The 22,102-nt window shown below is 43.1% G+C and overlaps 1 protein-coding gene and 1 pseudogene across 1 annotated transcript in view; both read left to right on the forward strand.

Moving 5' to 3' along the window:
* DIRAS3 (DIRAS family GTPase 3) overlaps window positions 1-22,102 on the forward strand; it is a 41,496-nt gene that overhangs the window by 2,206 nt on the left and 17,188 nt on the right. The window lies entirely within an intron of this gene.
* LOC125640891 (protein wntless homolog) lies at window positions 862-17,845 on the forward strand (annotated as a pseudogene).

Here is a 22,102-nt window from a genome sequence, read left to right on the forward strand (position 1 = left end):
AGAAATTTCTGGTCAAAACCAGAGAATGAGACCCCCAGAATAGCCAGTAACCTGGGGGTGAGAGCATTCACCTCTGACATGGGAGAGTCAAATGTGTGTCCCTACTCTGCCATTCTCCCACAGCGAAGGTGAATGCCCTGCTCCCCAGGCTGCTGCCGTTCTGGGCTGGGTCTCTCTGCCTTTCCTGCTGGAGCTGTTCCACTTGGTATAAATAACGTAAGCATTCACTGAGAGAGACGGACTCTGTATCCCACTTGGGATATGGGAGAACCAAGTTCAAGTCCCTGATCTGAATTAGGAAGAGCAGGGATCTGAGCCTGGATTTCCACCATCCCAGGAGAGTGTCCTGACCACCAGGCTACTCTGGGCCCTGGCTCGTGCTCTCATAATTTTCACAAAACCTTTGGAAAGCTCAAGGATTCTTCCAGTATGAAACAGGCCATGTTTCTGAAATCTCCTAGCTCTAATATGCATACAGAGTACTCCTATAACAAATGGGAGCCTTGATAGGCTAAATACAGTACAGAAATCTAAATGCCCCCTATGGGTCCCCTGGCCTTGTGTTCTTTCAGTTGCCTGTAGGTTTGCTTGCATGTTCTTCCAGATTCAATGTCACTTTAAAATTGCCTGAAGTATATATTGTAGGGGACAATCCTACACTAGCCCCAGCCTGTGGATCTGATAGCCCTTCCATCTCCAACTTCTATCGCCAGATATGCACTAAGAGCACATTGCCTGTTCAGCTATCCCAGTATGCTGAGCTTGCAAAGCACTCTTAGTGTGGATATAGTGTTTACCAGCCCAACTGCATCTACACAGCACTTTTCAAGCCTTCAGTTTTGCTGGCGAAGGGGGTCAAGTATGGCTGGGGCAGTTATAGAAAACATGAACACTACACAGCTGTGCATTGTTGGAGAGATCTTTCTGATTTCCCAAGTCATCGCTTTTCTAGTGGGAGGTCTGATGGATAAGTGTTAAAGGTGCAAACTTTCTCCTTCCCTCTGTCCTGTTCAGTTATGTGTTGCTGAATTGCTTCCATGAACATGCATCTTCCCCAGACCTCTTTGTGGATTCTAGTGGCTACCAGGAAAGAAGGGTCAGAGGGGAAAAAGATGGTACTGCCTAGTTTCAGTATCTGCTTGGAGAGGAAGGGAAAACTGAATAAAAACTCTGGAACTAAAATATTTAACTTCTCTTGAGCAGTTGCAGGAAGTAACCTAATCTTCAGTTAAACAAATAATAATAACAAAAACTTCTGGGAACTGCTCCAGCAGAAGAATCTTGTTTTTATCTGTAATTGTGCTGTGATGGTGGGTTTTTTTCTCTTTGAAGCCTCTCTCAGATTTCATTTCAGGAACTCCGCCAAGAGGAAGCTCAGTACAAGTTACAGTAAAAGGAAGTCTGCTTCCTGAGGTGGGCTCTTGACAGTGTGGGAGGAGAACGGAAGAGACTGAGGAGGCATTTTGGTAGAGTGACACTTGGGGTTCTCTGTGTTTTGTGACTGTTTTTCCCCTCTGGGCTTTTTGAAGAGCTCCTTTCCCAGGTCAGGGAAGCTGCTAAGCAGATTCTCACAGCAGCAGAGAAAAATTGCTTCCTTAACCAATCTGATTGACTTGCCCAAGATCACACAGGGATTCTGTTGCAAAGGAGATAATGGCACCTGGCTCTCCTAGTCCCATTCTTTCACCACATGATCATCCTTCCTGGCCAGATGTGCTATTTGGCATTGAAGGGGAACACATGTAGTAAGTGGTGTCACCCTGCATTATTTTAATGACCTGGTAAATTGGCCCCATCATATCTACTGCAGGGAGTGGCAGTGACTGACAGCTGGGCAGACTTTAATTGCATTGGAGGGGCTGACAGTGTACTGTCAAAGAGTGGAGGTAACATCATTTACTTATGGCACTGTCCACTTACTGTGTAGTCCTTTAAATGACTGCCATTTGTTGTGTCTTCACAGATGATCATAAAAATGGGGACATTTGATTTTTGATTCATAAACTGCTTGTTGAGTGATGAAAACCCGAACAAGCTATTGAGCAGTGAGTGTTTACAAAACAGAACGTGTCAGCTCCATGCTGGGCCAGTTGATAGAATGCGGCCAAACACAGAGCCTGGTCCTAGCTGAGCTGCTTCACTGACAGCAGGGGGAAATGCTGTTGTGGGGCTCTATGGCTCGTGTCATTGCTTCATGGCATGGAGTATTTGCATGCTCAGAGCTTGGGGTGAGACCATGGTGAATCAGGGCATATGTCCCTTTAAAAAAAATAACTTCCTTCCTAATAAGAGCCCCCAATCTGGTATTCCCCTCCCTCCCTCACTGCAATGAGCACCCCAGCTCAGAGCACGAGACCAGTTGGATGTTGCAAGTTATTCTGTTGGCTTTCATAGATTCATAGATATTTAGGTCAGAAGGGACCATTATGATCATCTAGTCTGACCTCCTGCACAACACTTTGTCCCTCTTTCTGCCCTAATAAAGGTTTCCAGAATATTGAGTTAATGCCTCTTGATGTAGCCATTAATATTAAATACAGCAGACACCAATATTCTGTCTCAGGCCTTTATCAGGAACCGGGGGCAAGGCGGAGAATAGCAGTGTGATGTTTGGTTTCCACAGATGATGGATTTGAGGTGAAATCTTTTTACTCAGTGCCAGGTTTGCACAGTTACTGGAAAGTTTTGCAACTAGAATGTTGCTCAACAGGATTTCAGAGCTTCCTTAGTTTCATGTTCATTACGTGCGGCTTGTGCAACCTCCTTTATTGGGAACAATATGGTGCTAGGAATGCAGTAGTCCCTTTTTAGCTCTAAGAAAGGAGAGGTAATGGTATAAAAGGAGAGGATCTAGCTGAAGTGACATGGACATTATACATTCAGCCCTCACTCCTATCTAGCCTGCCAATTGCAGGTTGCTGATGCCCTTATATATAGTATTTTTGGGGGGATGGGGGGAATCGCTGCATGGGTGGATGCTTAGAGGACCAAAGCAACAACAAATCCATGATCTCCACTGGTAACTGGAGGACTAAGTTGATCAATGGCAGGTTCTGTTGATGAGGAACCTTGCCAATCCTCTGGCAAGAAAGTTTGAAACCAGCTCATGCTTCGCTGATTTTACGAGGCAGGATTTAAAGTTTTATCATTTATTCTGGCCAGTATTTTTACTCTGGCTTTAATCTGTCAGTAGCTCATAGCTATCACAAAGGGTGACCCCACTTCCCCTCCTACTCGTGCAGAGTCCTGGTGATGGCCTTCCAGCTAGTAAAACCATATTGCCTGAAGCAGCTAAACCCTGTTTTCATCCTGGTTTAACTACTAGTGGGGATGGACTCAGTGTTAAACCTATTTATTAAAGCAGCAATCTGAACTAGACTGGTGGTTTTAGCACAGCTTGGCCAGGTCTTACTAGCCAGCTAAACCCTGTCAAAACAGCTTGTGGTAAGTGTAAAACCAAGACGTGTAAAATCATTTCTACTCTGGCTTCATTACTGCTGCATTATCCTTAATGAAAAGGAGGGGTTGGGCCCTGATACCACAATGTCCGTGGAATTACCCATGTGCCTAACTACCTTGCTGAATGGGGACCCTGTAATCAGAGCTGGCGTTAGGCATAAGCAGACTAAGCAATTTGCTTAGGGCCCTGAGCAGCTCAAAGTGGGCCCCCTATTTGCTTTTTGTTTGTTTATTGTGGGGGGGGGGAGATGTTCCTGTGAAGGACCCCCAGAGGCGTAGTGCTGCCTCTGCCTGTCGTGTCTTCTAGAGTGAGCCTTGTCTATTGCTCTTGGTGTCTGGGAGCCACAAAGAATGCATATTCTAGATGTCTCATCATAAATGTACCTGGACCGGATTCTGATCTAGTTTATACCTGTTTTAATTTCCTTGACTTCATGGGAGTGGCTCCTGATCTACACCAATGTGAGGTCAAAATCAGGCCCAATAAGGCCTTTTTCATCTTAGAATTTTTGCCAAGAATTTCCGCTCTTGTGAACATGAATGGTAGATGGGATGGGAGTGTTCATGCAGATCAGGCTCTCCGAAGTTGTCTAGCCCTGCGCCAAGCAACTCTAGACAAACAGGAAGATGTAGCCACGCAGAGTCCTGTCTACACTTTTGCTCCCATAGTTGCTATCTTCCATTGCCAAAGCTGAACCAGTGGTAGCAATGGTGGGAAACTTTTGGCAAAGAACTCGAGTGTACACGAGGCCTCGTTACCAGAGCAAGAAACAGAAGGATGTAGAACTGGGTGCCACTGGTAGTACCAGTATGTGTAATTATATGATGACTGGAACACATATGTCCAGTTATCAGAGTCTCCATCCAGAGGGTGAACAGGCTTGTTCTACAGGTTACTGCAGCCAGGATCCCAGCTGAGGACCTCATGCCTGGAGCAATATCTTCAGAGGGGAGCTTAGAGAGAGTGTCCCTCTGGCACAAGTAGTGTTGCTTTTCACTTATACTTGCTCCTGCATAAGCAGAAGGGTTACTAGGGAACATCCTCTTTTTAAAGACCTGCTGGAAGAGATTCACTGGCACAGAGCTGGTCCCACGTGCACACCTGAGGAGGGGTCGGTGGTGAATATGTGCCCAAAAAGCAGTTAGTCATTGTGCCATGGATTTGCAAATTTGATGAATGTGGTTTGTGTTACATTTTGTGTTACATACTGAGTGCCTCTACACTTGTGCCTTATGTGTCAATAAAATGCATAGATGTACAAAAACCCCACCACCAAACCAAATGGCTAATGCCCTGGGGACCCAGCCAGAGTGAGAAGATCTGAGATCTTGATGAGGAAATGAGCAGACCAATAGACATTGGTGATATTGTGTTTGCCTTTCGCTTTCCCCTCCCCAACAGGGAGATGAACCCCTGGCTCCAGTTCATGACTGTCACCATGCAGCTGGACATCATGTTTGAGATGGATAATGCCATCAGTAAATCATTTACTAACTGTCCCCATGCTGCTTGATCAAAATATCTACCTGTGGCAGGCTTAGCATTTTTAAATGGATTTTAGAAATATTTTAAGCAATTATTTTTTCCTGCTTCAAGTGATAATAAAGCTTGAACAGTCCTGAACAGAAGCGCTCCTGGCACAGTTCAGAATTTCGGAATGATTGTAGAGGAGAAAAGTAGGCAGCCTGGGAGAGCTATTACTGCTTGATGTGCTTGGTTAGTATTAATTGCATTACAGTAGCACCTAGAAGCCTCATTTTGCTAGTCCCTATACAAACATATGGCATGAAACGGTCTCTGCCCTGAGGAGTTTACAGTCTAAACTCCTCTGTGTTCTGTAGTGTTGTGTGGGTCAGCTCAGCTGTCCCACGCTCTCCCCTCCATCAGTAGCATTGGTTCAGGGATGCTCTATGTCGTGTTTTGGGTTCCTTCAGGCTGACGGTGTTGTATGCATATAAAACGTTACAATGGACATCTTAGCCTCTAGTGCAAGTATATCAGAAAGTGGGATTGTTCAAAGCTGGGTGATCAGGGTAACACTGACATGCCCTCTTTTCTCGATCGTGCCATGCTAGCAAGGGGCAGCTCCAGACAATTAGCCTCAAAATTGCACAGTCCATGTGGCAGCTACTGCTCTTCCATTTTACATGTCAGGGACCAAAAAGGGATGATCTTGTCTAAGCGATTATTCTAATCTGTAAAAATGGGTACAAATGGATACACTGGTAAAATGAATGTAATATCCAGCTCACCAGGAGACTGAGACAACATGAATCTGTGCTGCTAATATGACTTGCACTCTTCATTTGAAGAGCTCTCTGAGCGTGAAGCGCTCTTGTTCAGAGGCAAGCAGCATGTAGTGTACAGTTTGGTTCTGCAGAGATGGAAATAATGACTCTAATTCTAGTGTGAATGGACTTTATTAATAGAGGAAGGTTGGGCTTATGATTAAGGCCCTGCACTAGGACTTAGGGTGAGCGAGTTCAATTCCTGGCTTTGCTACAGACCTCCTGTTTGACTACGGGTAACTCACCTCACTTCTCTGACCAGCTTCAAGCTGTCACTGCAGCTCTTCTGTGCAACTTGGAGCTGGTCAACAGATTTCCCACAGGACTTGCTTTGCATAGATTTTCAGGCCACAAGGGACCATGACCATCTGGTCTGACCTCCTTGGTTGAGACACACAACCTCACCCACTGAGGATAAGTCATGAACCAACGCACATGCTCTGAGAAAGCCAACAAGCTCCTGAGACACAGCCTTGTCCCATTCTCTCCGAGTCTCTCTCACCAGTCCCAGGGAAAACTGGGTTTTCTGAAAGCCCCCATCATCCCTGTGTGTGTATCGGCTCAATGACCATATTGCTCAATGGTGTCTTTGGACTTGCGTAAGTGTGGAAATTACACTGGAATAAAGTTATTTTTATTCTAGAATAGTGTCCATGTTGGAAGCTATACGGGCACAGCTATAGTGATATAATTATACTGCTATATGTCTGCCAGGCAGTTTCCCTCATGAAGACCAGGCCTTCGTTATAGGGCGAAGATAATTAAGTCTGTCTTCTGCCCAGTTGTCCAGCCAGTCCATCTAGGGTCCAGCCACAGTGTCCCCATGATGGCTGCTCCATTGTTTGGGTAGTTAAACTCATTCAGTCCCAGAGGCTTGCAATCGCTGGTCTCATGACTGTGTCTATCTGTGGGTGAGGGTGCAGAAACTGTCTGTTGCCTTCTCTTCAACTCACACAGCACATAAATCACATTTTGGAAACAGATCAATAATTGTTACAGAGCACCCCTCCTTTCATTATAGGGGCATAAACCAACTCAAAGTGGATTGCACAAGGGGCCCTTTGAAAAATCTCAGCTTTGGAGAACAGAATTCGATGTAATGCTACAAGTGAGCTCTATTATGTCTAGAGAAGGGTACCATAATGATTGAGCAGCGGGCTCTTTGACCTGTTCTCAAGTAAGGCCGTAAATATCCAGGATGGGCTAAGGGTGGATTTTCAAAAGCAATCCGTGTTGGCCGATCTTTATTCCCCTTGACTTCAGTGGGGCAGAATTAGACCACTGCTGAGTGCCTTTGAAAATCCCTCCCTAAATCACCACCTGAGAGAATTCAAGGATGTCTGTCTATCCTCCTTCCCTGAGCTGACATTGCCTACAGTTTGCGTTATAATTATTTTGGTTGGTTACCCTTGCAGAAGACAATGCAGAGATTACATTTGACGTGTCATTGGCTTATCGTGATGACATAGTCGCTGAATGGACAGAAATGGTACATGCAGTACAGACACGAAAGCTAAAATGCTCCTTTGTATCTTCAAAAGTAGGTTATGGGACAAAATTTAGTCAGGGGCCCACTACTACTTCAGTGTTCTCATGCTTCACAGGATTTAGCTGCTGCATCCATGTGTCCTGAATGAGTGTTTGATTGCCCTATCTGGACATTGCCCTGTGATCAAAGCATTAACTAGAGGAAAGCAGACTAGACCTAGTAGTGAGTGCAACTTTGGAGCAGAAAGATTGCCTTGTGAGTAAGACAGTGAGTCAGGAGATCTAGGTTCTGTCCCCACTCTAACATGCTCCCGGCATGACCTTGGGCAAACCACTTGTTGCTCGGTTTCTCCTGTTTTTGTTAAAAGGAGCAGGGCGGGAAAAGGAAATAATGCCTGTCATCCCTGTGGAGTTGGGAGAGTTAATCCACTAATGTTTGTAATATGCTTGGAGATCCTTTGGAGATATTATAGCTGTGCAAGGTCTATGCATTATGCAAAATATTCTGATGTGATTGGAGCACAAACGAGGTGAGACTAAAGAAAGTTCATTTGTCTTAGTTATTCCTGTTTTGTTTTTTGCAACAGTGCCATTTACAGTAACTACTATAGTCATTTTTAAAAATAAATAACTCAATAATATGTTTCAGCTACAGGTATCTGCTTAACCAACTGTCCCACCTCACAAGTGAAAGGCAATATGGTAATGTAATTGCCTGTTTTATTCCACAGTCCTGCTTTCTCCGAAAAGGAATACTCAGGATATGATAAGGACTTTGTACTGTGCATCTCCACGTTTTAAAGCAGTAACTGATTGTTTTGGTGAACAGAACGAAACCATGGTAAGGTCCAATTAAGTGTGAACAATGCTGACTCTTGTATTTTCCCTTTTATGCCGTTCCACCAGACTAGAGCACATGAAGGCCAACTCTGACTGTGATATGCCGTCTTTCATGGAAATTGGAACTGTGGCTCACTTATTCTACCTCATCAGCATTCGACTCTCTGTAAACGAAAGTCAGGGAATTAATGTGGGCATTGGAGAAATAAAGGATGTTTGCCTGATGGTAAATGTGGTTGATATTTTTATCGCCTGCCTTCAGTAAATGACATCAAATATCTTAACCGCTACCACAAGTGGACTGGGACAATCCATTTTATTTCATCTGTGCCTCACAGGGCAACTTCTAGTCATCGCCAATCTGCACAAAATGAAATTGATGATATAGAAATAAAATACCCTAGTTCATATTCCTAATTCATTGAGCTGTTTAGCCACCACCTTTGTGGCACACAGAACCAGAAGAGTTTTTGTTTAAAACATGTTAGAGTTCACTCTGAACTCCAGAAAGCTGCAGGGGTTGATGGCATTCCTCCAGAGTTTCTCAAGAATCTGGGGAGATGGGGACGGGAATGACTGGCAGTGCTTTTTACTGCTGTATATAGAACTGAAGAAGAGCCAACAAGCTGGCAATTGTGGCTGCCCTACTGAAGCCTGGGAAACCCCAGAGGAGGCAGCCAGCTACCACCCCATTTCTCTCTTCTCAGCCGTCAGCAAGCTCATGGAACAGGTGCTGCTTCACCATCTGTCTGACATTATCGAAGACATCCTCCCAGCGGAGCAGGCAGGATTTTGCCTGAAGAGGAACTGCTGTGACCACATAGCTTCGCTTACTGGCCACGTTGAGGAAGTATTCCAATTTAAGTTGAAGACAGGGATCGCCCTTGTTGATCTATCCTTGGCATACGACACTGTCTGGAGACAGGGCCTCCTCCTCAAGATCTCTCACGTCATTCAACTGCCGGCAAATGATCCACCTCTTGGCATCAATGACGGGGGACAACCACTTTAAGGTACACCTTAATGGCTAGATATGTAGACCAAGAACTGTTAACTGTTCTGACCTGGATACTGTTTAATCTATACGCCGCAGATATACCAGCGACGGAGTCAAGGAAGTTCATGTAGATGATATTGCCCTAGCTGTTCAGCATACAAGCCTCCATACCATCAGCTGCACCCTAACCTGAGATCAATGGCTGGTTATTTCCAATGCTGGAAACTTAGGCCTAACCCCTCCACCCCCGCCCCCCAGATGACTGCTTTCCGTCTGAACAATGAAATGGCAAATACCAACTTGTGCCATTCTGAGGTGAGAGCGTCAGCCATGAGGCTAATCCAAAGTGTCTTGGCATTACACTGGACTGGAGTTTTGACCTTTCAGCAACACCTCGAATAAGGTCAGGTCTCATGTCGCGCGTCTCAGAAAACTGGCTGGAACATCACAGGGCTCCAGTCAGAGCTTACAAACTGCAACAATTGCCTTGGTATATTCTGCAGCTGAACATTGTGTGCCAGTGTGGTCCCCTAGCAGTCACACTAAACTCCTTGACGCTCAACTTAATAATGCTATACGCATAGTGTCATGGATGCTCAAATGACTCCAGTTGACTGGCTCCCAGCCCTATCACACATCCAGCCTTCACAGATTAGAAGAGCTACTCAGACATCTCGCTTTTTTAACCATGTCAATGCAACTGCGGGGATCCTGCTACATGATGACCTGCAGAACTCCCATCTTTAATCTCTCAAAGATGAGATTAAAATCCTGCAACCCTCTATGGAACAGTATCAAGACCCTTACAGCCAAACTTCGATGCTGAGGCTCAATGGAGAATAACATGGAGCATTTCAACCGCTCAAAACAAACCGCTCATCACTGACCCTGCTGAGAAACTATCAGGTTTTGATTTGTCGGAAAGACTGGTGCAGATTGAATCGCATCAGGACATCTCCTGGGAGATGTGGACAAACCCTCTTTAAATGAAAAATGAGGCAAACACCTGTATGTGTCTGTGGTCACCAGGCACAAACGATGGAGCACATCACATGTGAGTGTCGCCTTCGTTCTTTTGCCGGGGGCCTGACGGACATTCACCAGCTCACTGCTGTGGCAATGTTCTGGCTATCAAACTTAGATATAAATTTGTAGTTGATGCTACCTAGCCAAGCCATACAAAAGAAAAAGATAGAGAGGGCAGGAATTAAAAGCTTTCCTCAAGATTAGAGCTGAGGCTCACTGCCAGGGCTGTGTGGTGAAGTTTGCTCTGCTACTCCCTGGCTTGTAGCTGGGGGTATTAAATAGGGTATTTTACAAGCACTGTTTGCTTTAAAACATATAAATATAAATAGCTCTTTCCCAGGGCCTGCAAAGGAAACTGCACAGAGACAGTCTGCTATATAGACTGCAGGTAGGGAAAAGTGTGAGATATATTGTACAGTTTCCACACTTAAACTTGTCTTCCCTCAGGGTTTCCCTCAGAATAAATATTTTACCAAGATGTGGTTTGCAATGAAAACCTTCTTCACACCCATCATCTTCATCATCCCAGTTTGGTATTGGAGACAGATCACAATGCTGACGCATGCTCCTGTCCTGCTTGAAAAGTGAGTAGCAGAGTAATTCTCTCTGATGAACACAATGGACTTCAGTCTAAACACTGCTCCCCAGTCAAAGCCTGTATAACTAGAGGGGAAGCGAGATTTACCCCATTGGGATTTGACTACCTCTCAGTCCTCTGCATAAAGTAGCATTTTATTTTCGTTTAGACTCTTACTCCTAGGCACAGATATTTTTAATAGCGATGCCTTACTTGCCAGTCACCATGTGAGCCTTTAGTCGTGGTATTTGTCAGAAGACAAGAAAACAGATACCAGTGCCGCCATGAAGGCGGGGGGAAGTGTTAACAAGGATAGGCTTTGGCAGCAAAGTGCAAATATCTTCCCTTCTCCCAAAATTCCAGACTCTATCTTTTCATGACTCTTTCAAACTCTGTTGGCCTTCAGACCTAACTTACTCCTAGCCCTGTTTCATAGTCACTAAACTAATTGGCCTTGTTGACAAGCCTCTTGGTAACCAGTTGATTCATCTCACTTGATACAGATCTGGCGGTGAACTTTAGTAAAAGGATCTACACATATATGAGGTTATATTAAAAATAGCTTAAGACTTGATTTGGAAAGCCTGGTTTGGAAAGTTTTATGATAGAAAAACTATGGAGACAAGTGACTTCTTAACAAAAAAATCTAAGAATTGGGTGACAATGGAGTTTGTGACTGCTGCAGAAATGTGAAGATGCTGCTCAGACATGCTACTGTATGTCCACACCTGCCCCCTCAAGCGTAGCTGGGATTTTTTCTTTGAAATCCAAAAGGATTCTGTTAACTCTGTTTCTGCTTCTCCAAAGTCATCTTTGCTCTTGGAATCTCCATGACATTCATAAACATCCCAGTAAAGTGGTTTTCCATTAGATTTGACTGGACTTGGATGTTGCTCTTTGAAGATATTTGACAAAGAATCTTCTATGCCATGTTTCTGTCATTTTGGATAATCTTTTGTGGAGAGTGTGTGAAGGTAGGTGTGACTATAGAGTAATGAGTCTTTTATATAGATAAATTGTGAAGACTTGCACTAAAACCAGCTTTGCTGTCAGTCAAATTCACGCACATGTGCTTCTTGCAACATCCAGGGTGAAATTATTCCAAAACTTGCCTTCCATTTGGGCAGGATTTGAAGCTGACACATATAGAAGTACATGAAGGTGGTTCCAGCACAATCTGGTAACTAGCCATACTTGGACAAGTTAATAAAGCAAGAGATGGAGATGCCAATGTGTATAACAGATCTGGAAAATCTAAAGGCTTGCCTTTTTTTATTATTTCCCGTTTTGTAAAAAAGTATCTTTTTAAATATAGTGGTGCTGGGTCTTTCCCCTCCCCCCCCCAGCCATTTGGATTAAGTTGCAATTTGGTGCCTGGTAAAGGCTCACTTTTGGCAATATAAAGGACCACCTGGATGTTGAGTGATGATTATTATTTATTATATTACACTGGTGTTCAGGAGCCCCAGTTGGGATTGTGGCTCCATGGTGCTAGGCACTCTATAAATACATGGTAAGAGACTATTTTACAAAGGGACAACAAATAAATAGAGGAAATGGAAGGAAAATGCAACAGAAGAGCCCTATGTGACAACTCAGTTTATGCCTGTATGTATCTATATCAAACTACAAACTCCATTTTGTTTTGGGAGCCCTGTTTTGGTTGTAAGACTGTACTGTGCCTTCCCTGAGGTCTTTTTGCCTCCATTTTGGACTGACATTCCAAGAGGTGTTGACAGAGGGCAAACAATACCAATTGTCCAAGGGTCATTAACCTGGAGGGTCTCCTACTCGAACACAAGCACCCTTGGATGATGAGTTGCATACTGCCCAGACAACCCCATCCTTCCATGAGAGCTAGGAGCCAAGAAAAGGATCACCAAACAAAGGACTTGAAGTGAAAGGTGGTGGTCACCTGACAAAGGGGTCTGCAACTTCTAAAAGAGTGGCTCTTGGACTGGCATTTTCAATGGAGGGGAGAGACCAGAACCTGAAGACTAAGCAGCAAAAGGGATCCCTAGAAAGGACTGGCCAAAACCCAAAGGCCTCTGTCTGGTGACGGTACTGAAGAGAGGGATTTTTGCAAAGGCTTATTATTTTTTCATGGATCTGTAAATCTCTTATGCTTTCTCTGTGAGTAAGGTAGGAGTGTGTGTGTGTGTGTGTGTGAAGGAGTTACTGTGCAAAGCCTCCGTTCCTTGCTGTAACTCTCACATTTTCCTGAAGGGTTAAACTAAATCAGAGTACCCATGAGGGTGGACCTCTGGGGCCTATGGCAGCTGGACTGAGGGTCCCGCTTCCAAGAAGGGGCACCTGTCAGGGAATCCGAATCTTCTGATTTGATTGACCTGAGAGGTTAGAGACAGCATGTGGTCACTGCTCAGTCTCAATGGGTTTAGAAGCATGTGGGATCGGATCCAGCACTTGGATCCAAACACAGCAACGCACAGCAGAGTGAGTTTAACCAGGCCTGTTCCTGCGTGTTGTGCAGTATCCTAGAACCTGCCATTGTGCTACATGTCATTTCAGAGTCATTATTCTGTTTGTTTCAAATAATAATAATAAAAAAAAAACCAGAATAGTCTGCCCTGTGCAATTTCTCCATGTTTTTGTAATGAAGTTTATGCCTCTAACTTTGCTTCTTGGCTCTACCTGGCATGGAAAGAATACCTTTGATTATTTTTTCCCCATCCTTGTTTGCTTAGGATCAAAATGACCAAACGTGGCTCTCTGGGTACTGGAAGTGGGTTGGGCCAATAGCTGTTGGCTCCTTCTGCCTCTTCATCTTTGTCATTTATAAGAGGTAAATGAGACACTATCTTCCAACTGACCTCTGTAGTGCTAACGTGATCATGCTCTGATTTAAAATACTCTGCTCTTCCAAAAATGGATAATATTTGGAAACATGGACAAGTATGTCCCTCCTTCCCACTTTCTATCCCTCTCCCCACTTAGTTGAAAATAACATTACTCAGGTTTTTCCACGCTGCAAAGAATAATGCTTAAGAACTTGCATCTTGCTCTATTTTCAACTTTATACTGATGTGATCTATGAATATCGTGGATTCTCTCCTGTTTTCCGAGGGGTACAACTGAAAAATCCATTCTACAGTATCTGGACTACAGATGTTGGCATGAAGCTGGCTGTATCCTTCCATCTATTAGTACCAAGTGTTTCTTGTGGCAGAAACTAGAAATATTTAAGTAACAATTTATTTTTCTCCAAGTTCTTATTTAACTGGTGAAAAGCATCCTATCTTGGATAAAATGGGACCGATAGTTGGTTTCTAATTATTTTAATATTGTGGATGACCTAGAGTGTCCTCCTGAGTGAACAGTGTTATGGTTCTGTAGGGTGACACTCTGTCAAATATTAGTGCAGCATGTAGATTTTGCTGTAAGGATGAATTCTGAGACTGATGTAATATAAGGGAAGTAACTTGAAAAATTAGCACCTGCTTCAAGCTGTAGGAAGTCTGGAAAATGGCACATCTGGAATTAGGGTTTGGGTATTACAGTGATTCTAGAGCAAATCCTGTCTAAATTGCACCGGTTATGCTGTTCCCTCTCCTGATCTGACTGTAAGGTTTTTTGTTTGTTTGTTTTGTTTTTTCCTCCAGGGCAGTTCATTTCATTGCTGATCCGGAGCATGATCCTACAGCATTTATATGATTTCTGTTTAAAGTTGCCTGGTCACGCTGGAAGTTCTTTCAGCTGCCTTAATTTTTATTCCAGTCTGAGATAAGGTAACATGATTAGTTCCACTTCTCCAGCATCCCAGTCCTCTTGCACGAGTCGCCTAAGATTGGTTGGTGATTACTTCTCAGCTAAGCCCTGTCTTTTCATGCCAGTGAAGCAGAAGTGACAATTCCAGCGTAGCCTTTTTAGCCTGCAGAAGTTTTAATATTTTATCCCTCGTTAACACCATGTCAAGTGCTTAGGGGGAACAACAAAGCATCAGCTCTGGGACTGATCTGGGGAAGGAACCGTGAAGCGTACACCCTCACTCAGACGGAAGCTGCAGTGTGAAGCTTCCATTGAATACACACTAGAAGCCTGAATTAGGATAGCTGAAAGCAGACTAATTACCTGGATGATTGTTTCTGTAAATACCACTCTGTCAAGTAGTCATTTCCTTTAACTGGTATGCTCAGCTAATGGCATTCATTGCAGTATCAGGCATCTGTCTCTGCCTCTACTTCTTGTTTCTGTGCTTCCTGGTGTTTAAAGTGTTTCAGAACTTCCATGGAAAGCAATTAAGTCTTCCACCCATGAAGATGACTTGCAGGATTCAGTATCAGGTTGGAAAACCCTTGTCAAATCGATACTGTCAACTACCTGTAGATGGTGGGTGGGTGCGTGGTTGGGTTCGGTTCTGATAACTTTTACTAGGGAGACTGAAGTCTGGACCAGATCCTAAGCTGGTATACATCAATATAGCTCCGCTGACTTGATTGCAGGTCTGCTCCCAATTGGTTCCTGCTGCAGGGGAGAAAAGGAATCTCCCCTCTAGATTTCTGAACATGCTCAAAATGTCCATTGTGGTATTATTAATGATGGATTATTTTCCAAAAATATTTAAGCCCTAATTGAACATTTCCTAGTAAATATTATCACAGGTGGAATCTTGATCTTAGGTGATTCTCTCACCTGGAATATTTACACCAATAAAAATCATATGCAGCACATGTGGTAATTGGGCTCCAAATTTACCCGGATTGGGAGCTCAACTGAATGAAAGTTTATAAAATGTCACAATAACCTATAACAACAAATGTTGATGCAAAAGTGAGCCAAAAAATCTGAATTAGTCCAAACGAAAAGGCCTACTGATTTAACTGAAAGATTGTGTTAAGAGCACGCCTAGCACAGGTACAGAAGGTCTGACCAAGCTCTTTGTTAACTAAAGAGGAAGAATTAACGGAGCCAGGGTACAGTGTATGGACAACGAGCCAAATACTACCTTCTGTCCAATTGTAATCTAGTGCTAGGTTTTCTCTGTTGCCCCTCTCTGGGGTATCTCAGTGCTGTGCAGGGAAAGTCAATGACTATAGCAAGGTCCATAGTGGATGTCATCGAGGATTCTGCATCTTGCCATTCTTTGGTTATAGGAAGATATGGGTGGAAAGTCTTTATTAAAAAAGGGGGCAAATGTTGGGTAAGTCTAATTCCCCATTTAGAAATACATCATAATTTGAGCTACAATTTTCAAAAGCAACTCAGTGATTTAGGTGTCTTAAGTCTGGTTCCTAAGTCACTTAGGCACACTTGAAAATTTCACTCTTATTCCTAAAGTGCCTCCTTTGTCCCTGACTATGTAAGTCAAAATTTTGTCCAGTCTCACACTGTAAGCATGGTGAGAGTGTAACCAGCTGAGCATGGAAGCTTGGGGCTGTCAAATTTGCTGCTGTTTTAACGAAACCTTTTGATTTAAGTTGAAGTGCTGCCTCCCGCACGTTCACTTAGTAAATCAGCCTCACTCTATCCCGTACCATTTCACAAAAGGAATGTAATGGAAAGCAGTAACAATCACAAACACTGAAACCCCTTCTCCATGCATCTGGGTGGAATTCAGATGTGTAAGGGAATGAAGAACATTGGCTGTCACTCCTGGAGGACGTGTACAAGTCTTATTTGTGTGTGTGTGTGTGTGTGTGTGTTAATGCTGCCTGTGTACCCAGGAGTTGAATATCAGGTTCAAGTACTTGATGGTCATCACCTTGATCTGTGCTGCCATGACTATCATCTTCTTCATTGTCCGGCAGGTGAGTGTGCTGAAAGGTAATCTTGCATGAAAGCATTCCTGCGTTGTGTTGTGACATCTCAGGTTCATCCAAGCTCATTCTGGAGTGAGAAGGGCCATAGTCAGAAAGGCCATTCAGTGCCATGGATTTTCATCAGTGTCTCAAACACTACACAGCTTCTTGAGGCTTATCCCAGATTCTTCCTCTGGGACTAATCCCCTTTTCTCTGCTGAACAATGCCCTTGACAAACTAAATCTTCCAGTGTTGGAGGGATTTCTGCTCTAGAAATTATAAGGCAGCACATTGGGTCAGTGAGTAGAAAAGGGGACACACCTTCCGGAAGAAATGGTTTTGATTCTTGGTTAACTATAAACCCTATGTTCTGGTTTTGTGTGTAGAAGTGCCTTCTCATGGGCTGCAGTGTTGATGTAGAGATATGTGATGTCTTAATATAGAGCCCTTTGAAATGTTTAAAGAAAACAATGCACCAGTGTGAGCTGCCTGGTTATATTTTAATTCTAAAAATGTGACAGTGGGTTTCTGTTTACCTAATAGATTTTACAGGAATTTACTTGAGCAATTCCGCCACCTGCTCTGTCCATTGTCCTGTATTTTATTACCATCTCATTCTGTGTGTGTGTGTGTGTTCGGTTCTGGCTGGTAAGCCAAACATTCGGTCCATTATCCATCCACAGAGCAACTTTTGGGCTTTTCATTTCAGACAGACAGACGCACGCACGCGCACACACTCCCATTGAGATACTTTGATTATATCTAGGTGCTCATTCAACATATTTGAGACTCTTCCTGCCCTATTGAATCTCTGCTTTCTCACTGACAGGTGGCTGAAGGGCACTGGAAATGGGGGGACTTCACAGGGTACATGAATGGTGCCTTCTTCACAGGCATCTATGGGATGTGGAACCTTTACGTCTTCGCTCTTCTGTTCCTGTATGCACCTTCACATGAGAAATTTGGCAAAGATCAGCAACTAACAGTAAACTGGGCTGTGAAGCTGTTCTTAATCTGTTGCATATTGAAGTAAAGTGGTGGTTACTGCCTTTTGCATATCCAGCAGAACTGTACCAATAGCGGGCCCTTTGAGAGAATCCTAGAGCTGGTGAAATGTCTAGCGACCATCTGTTTCTCCAAGGGAAATTCGTATTGTTATTGGCTGGATTTAGAGCTCTCAGCACACGGCAGCAAATGAAAAATCAGATCTGAAAAGTAAAAATTGCAAATGCCCCTTGGCTTTCAATGGGATTTTGGTGCTACTGACATTTTTAGACACGGGTAATAAACCACTAAAAAATGTGCTTTAGGGAATGACTGACTGGATCATCCAATAGGTATTTTACTTCTCTAACTTCTCTGATTCTATATAAAGATATTTTTCTTTTAAAGGAACACTGTAAAGTTACTCTTTTTATTTTTTTTTAAAGTAAATGTCCCAACCTACATTACAAATAACACTTTGGATTATTAAAATGGGAAGGCCTTTAAAAATCTAATTCTGTTTGTTTAGTTTCTGCATTTCTCCCAGCATGGACAATGAAAATAAACTAGTTGGATTCATTAACTGGGAAAGCAAGGTCTCTAATGAACAGAACAACTAAGAAGCCTAGGTTTTTTTTCCTGACTGTACTACTGACTTGTTCTGTGACCCTGGACATGTCACTTAGCTCTGTTTTATTGGCTTAGAAATTGAGGCACAGGGAAGTAAATTTACCCAGCTTTGTGGATTGCTTTGAAATGGTCAGCAGAAAAACAACAACTATGGTATGGCAAAGTTTTATTACCCGTTTTTTTATGTAGTCAGTTTCACTTTCAGTTTTTCATGCACTAGACCAATGGTTTTCGACCTTTTGTTCATTTGCAGACCTCTAAAAAATTCCTAATGGAAGTGTGGACCCCATTGGAGATCTTAGACACAGTCTGCGGATCCCCAGGGGTCAGCAGACCACAGGTTGAAAACTACTGCACTAGACTCATGTCTCTTCCACACTAGCGTAACAGTGCTCAGGTTTACAACATTAATGGGGAATTATGATTATCATTATTTTTTTAAAGCATCCATTGTAAAGAAAATGTGACCTTCAGATTGGTTTTGGGGTTTGAAAAAAGATCTTTACACCACTTTTAAAATTTTGAGCCAAATTTGACCTGGTAGTGTCTCATCAATCACCAAGTCTTCCTCTTTCCTTTCTAAATCAAAGTAAAAGTCTCCAAACTTTTTTTTGTGTGTGTGTGCATGATTTAGGATGAGAAGTGGGGAGAAACTTCAGTTCAGCTCAAACCACTAGGCTGGCCGGCCAACAGAAGTTTGTAACCTGCTCGCAAGGAGGCCTAGGAGTAACTGCTATGCCATCATCTTTAAGACAAACCTGAACTGAAATACAAGATACAGGGCTCCTCAACAATTTCCATGAGGAGCTACATCTTAAACAGCTCACTTTATAAATGATCAGTGTTTATAATTGGTCTTCTCTGAGCAGGGGCATTGGATAGTCCCTTGTCCATTATTCCACCCCTCGGCCCATAGAAACACCTGCCAAAGATACTACATCTTAGGGTCCCCCCACATACTCAGGGATTTGGACATCAGCTGTTGGTGCCTCGAGATACTGGGTGGAAACAGCCAGCTTTCGGGGTGGGGGCCCTGCAGATTTTTCCATGATGGTGGACAAACCCCTAACCATGGAAGGATCTCTGAGGGGACTTCTGCAGAGATTTCCAGCCTAAAGCCTCTTCCTGCTGGTTTTATTGCAGGAGAAGACAAGTTGGCTAACATTTGTTAACTTTCTTTAATGTGGTAGCTTTATTTTTTTGTGGGTGGGCAGAGCAGGAGTGTTAGGTACGTGGATCCTTTTTTACTACTTATTTTCTGGGATAGGTGTCGAATATTCTATAATATAATCTCTATTCGCTATTCAGTATCCTAAGTGAAGGGAGCTAGTTGCCTCAGCAAATCTCATTATGACTGTCAGGAATTTGCTCAGCTAGTGAACCCCACATGTTTAGGAATCTATAGATTCGCAAATATCTTAACCATATGAAAATCTTATTAAATGAACTGTGAGCCTAGAACTCTTTTTCCTCTGCTGTAGGTGTTCTTGGCATTAAATCCAAAATTCAGATTGATTCCTTAGTCCTAATGCCTAGTTCAGGACCATTTCTGTTTTTTGGTTTACATTACAAATAGCTTATTCTATATTTAGGTACGTCAGAATATAAATGCTTCTCTGATTTTTTTAAAAAATAATCTACACCTTTATTACATATTGCCATTTTAAAGCATAACTTTTGTGTCAAACTAAGTAAGAATTACAGAATCAACAATAGTCTTTTGGGTGTTGTGAAAGTTTTTATCCTTTTTTGTTTAGAATATATTTATACTATAATCCACCTAGAAAAAATAAGACTTGCTTATGTCAGTAAAGTGTCCAGGACACTGTGCCTGTGTGAGTCTGCCTCAGAGATACACTGCCGGGCTACAGTAGGCTAGACAGGGAACCAAAGGGACCATCATGCCTTTGGTAATTTGTATTGTCGGCCTTGATCTTGCAAACACTTATGCACCTGCTTAACTTTAGGTATGTGAGTAGCTCCATTGACGTCTGTAGGCCTCTGTGCATGTGAAAGTGTTTGTGGGATTGGGTTTGTTAGCTTCCAACTTGATTTGAGATACGGGTCCCCCTTTAACATGGACTGTGTTCCCTAAAGCCGAGCTTCCAGGGGAGTTTATACTTCAAAAACATTGGGTTCTTAAAATTCACAGCCTGGAGCTAGTTGCACACATCTCTCTCCCTCCCTCTCCCCCCTGCCCACCCTCCCAACTGTAGCTTGAGTGATTCACCAATTTGTGGCAGTTATTTGCTGCCATCTGCTGGAATATGGAGGTAAGTTTCTCCCATAAATCTTTGTTTACCTCTATAATTTACAAATGTCTGGAGATCCATGTGCAGATCAGTTTATTTTGTAACTGTGTGTGTGTGTGAGAGAGAGCGCGTCTCTTCCCTTTTAGTGTTCAGATCAAGAATAGAGCTAGGGCCTTTCCCTGCCTGTTCCTCATGATGTCAATATGGCCAGTAGGCCTTGTGGAGTATAGATTATAAGGCTAAAAGGGACTACTGTGATCATCTAGTCTCCTCTCTTTGTATAATGCAGGTCATAAGACTTCCCTGAATTCCTGTTTGAATTAGACCGTGCATTTTTTTTAAAAAATCCAATCTTTCTTTATTTAAAAATCGCTAGGGAAGGAGAATCCACTGGACTCTTGGTAAGTTGTTTCAGTGGTTAATTACTATCACTGTTTTATAAATAAATAAATAAATAAATAAAATTGTGCCTTGCAAATTCTGAACTTGCAAAAAGTAAAGGAGTATTTGTGGCACCTTAGAGACTAACAAATTTTATAACACGGCTGCTACTCTGAAACCAGTTTGAACTTGGGCACTCTAGCCAGATTTCCCCTCCTCTTCAGGCTCTAAGATCACACACTACTAGCTATTTGGTGGTTTGGTTTCTAAGCTTCCTGGAATGAGAGGTAATGTCTACTCCCACGGAACGAATGTCAGGTGAAAGTATAAAAAACTAGGAGTCCAGAGATTAACACATTTATTTGGGCATAAGCTTTTGTGGGCTAAAACCCACTTCGTCGGATGTATGTGAATGCATAGCTCCTATGAGAGAACAAAGTGCTCTTTTCCGTGGTTGGATGCAAATGTGCCTGCTGAACCTCCCATAGAGCCCCAAGCATGATGTACAAGTTGACATGCAGTCTACTCCATACAGACTCATCTTTTGTATGTGAACAAGGTCAGGCTGGCAATTTGTTTTCTCTTAACTAGAAGGGAAAATTGCTGCTGCTTAATGTGAGTTAACACAGGGTCTCAGCATGGGGAAGAAACAATTAATCACTACCATGAAATGACATGCTCATTCCCTTCCACTTTTCCATAGTGAAAGATGCTGTTTATTTGCAGAATAATTATTGTGTGTGCAGTATCCACGCAAGCTTCCCTACTCTCTCCTGCCAGCATGCCTCTCTCCCCCTGAGCTGAAAGGATCTTCTGGCAGGATGAGAGAAGAGTTCATTCTCCAGCTCTACTTAATCCTTGGTTTCTCTGTGCAGATGCTAGCCAAAGTGCTAGTTAGTGATGGTCATAATGAGATTTGCTGAGGCAACTAGCTCCCTTCACTTAGGATACTGAATAGCCAATAGAGATGGTTACAGCTTCCAGTCACTCTGAACTATGGGCTGGAACTGAATTGGGGATGGATTTCCTATTTTATGGTCATCTTGTCAGACCTCCTGCCTAACCCAAGCCATAGAATTTCATCCAGTCACCCCTGTATTGATCCCAGTAACTTGTGTTTGACTAAAGCACCAGACTATCCCAGCCTCAGTGAGCTTCTAGTTTGAAATACACCTTTGTTAATGCTGTGAGCTGCACCCTGGGAAACGAAAAAGGATCTCAGCTGATGTTCCAGCACAGATCTGAATGGAATAAATAGGGAGTCAGCCTCTCTCTAATGCTATTAACTCCACTTACATTTCATTGTGCAACTCTGCAGGGAACCTTGTTACAAAAGCAGTGCCCCCACCCCTGACATTTCCAATGCGTGAGGTATTTTATTTGTTCACAGTCTAATCCTCCTACGGATTGTGTGGTTATGCT

Source organism: Caretta caretta, chromosome 8 (genome assembly GCF_965140235.1).
Source record: "Caretta caretta isolate rCarCar2 chromosome 8, rCarCar1.hap1, whole genome shotgun sequence".
NCBI classification, from domain to species: Eukaryota; Metazoa; Chordata; order Testudines; family Cheloniidae; genus Caretta; species Caretta caretta.